Source organism: Anoplopoma fimbria, unplaced genomic scaffold, assembly GCF_027596085.1.
Source record: "Anoplopoma fimbria isolate UVic2021 breed Golden Eagle Sablefish unplaced genomic scaffold, Afim_UVic_2022 Un_contig_9114_pilon_pilon, whole genome shotgun sequence".
Lineage (NCBI taxonomy): Eukaryota > Metazoa > Chordata > Actinopteri > Perciformes > Anoplopomatidae > Anoplopoma > Anoplopoma fimbria.
The window spans coordinates 1-1333 of NW_026553780.1; the positions used below are offsets into that span (position 1 = coordinate 1).

General features: G+C 44.6%; 3 non-coding genes across 3 annotated transcripts; all 3 read left to right on the forward strand.

Moving 5' to 3' along the window:
- Positions 1-412: 412 nt before the first annotated feature.
- Positions 413-531, forward strand: LOC129116825 (5S ribosomal RNA). The gene has a single exon (XR_008533701.1). It is a non-coding gene; the product is annotated as a 5S ribosomal RNA (ribosomal RNA).
- A 379-nt stretch (positions 532-910) lies between these two features.
- On the forward strand, positions 911-1029 carry LOC129116826 (5S ribosomal RNA). The gene has a single exon (XR_008533702.1). It is a non-coding gene; the product is annotated as a 5S ribosomal RNA (ribosomal RNA).
- A 94-nt stretch (positions 1030-1123) lies between these two features.
- On the forward strand, positions 1124-1242 carry LOC129116827 (5S ribosomal RNA). Its single transcript, XR_008533703.1, has one exon. It is a non-coding gene; the product is annotated as a 5S ribosomal RNA (ribosomal RNA).
- Positions 1243-1333: the final 91 nt, after the last annotated feature.

Genomic DNA, 1333 nt, shown 5'->3' on the forward strand with positions numbered 1-1333 from the left:
TAGACGACAGAGCAAAGCGTGGTGATATAAGCTTTTCACTCCTCTTTACAAAAAGCAGAGGGCGCTGCTGCTTTTTCAGTGGACACCGACAGGGTGGGAAGGATATAGCTAGATCATGACTTGCCGGTATAGAAATGACACAAATCCAGTTAAATGATGGCTTTCATCATTCCTAAGCTCATCGATCATTTTCTTTTCAATTTTATGCTAACGTATTCTACATTTCAACAGTAAATATTAATATTTTTACTGCACTACATTTGTGATCCTTATAGCCACTTTGTACATTCTGATTTGACATTTTAAAAGCTGTGAGTGTGTCTGGAAATCTGCAGGCGCTCCCTGTATAGACGAAAGAGCAAAGCGTGGTGATATAGTATCTTTAAAAGGCCCTTTGGTAGGCACAATATTTGCTTACGGCCATACCACCCTGAACACGCCCGATCTCGTCTGATCTCGGAAGCTAAGCAGGGTCGGGCCTGGTCAGTACTTGGATGGGAGACCGCCTGGGAATACCAGGTGCTGTAAGCTTTTTCACTCCTCTTTACAAAAAGCAGAGGGCGCTGCTGCTTTTTCAGTGGACACCGACAGGGTGGGAAGGATATAGCTAGATCATGACTTGCCGGTATAGAAATGACACAAATCCAGTTAAATGATGGCTTTCATCATTCCTAAGCTCATCGATCATTTTCTTTTCAATTTTATGCTAACGTATTCTACATTTCAACAGTAAATATTAATATTTTTACTGCACTACATTTGTGATCCTTATAGCCACTTTGTACATTCTGATTTGACATTTAAAAGCTGTGAGTGTGTCTGGAAATCTGCAGGCGCTCCCTGTATAGACGAAAGAGCAAAGCGTGGTGATATAGTATCTTTAAAAGGCCCTTTGGTAGGCACAATATTTGCTTACGGCCATACCACCCTGAACACGCCCGATCTCGTCTGATCTCGGAAGCTAAGCAGGGTCGGGCCTGGTCAGTACTTGGATGGGAGACCGCCTGGGAATACCAGGTGCTGTAAGCTTTTTCACTCCTCTTTACAAAAAGCAGAGGGCGCTGCTGCTTTTTTCAGTGGACACCGAGTATCTTTAAAAGGACCTTTGGTAGGCACAATATTTGCTTACGGCCATACCACCCTGAACACGCCCGATCTCGTCTGATCTCGGAAGCTAAGCAGGGTCGGGCCTGGTCAGTACTTGGATGGGAGACCGCCTGGGAATACCAGGTGCTGTAAGCTTTTTTCACTCCTCTTTACAAAAAGCAGAGGCGCTGCTGCTTTTTCAGTGGACACCGACAGGGTGGGAAGGGATATAGCTAGATATCTTTAA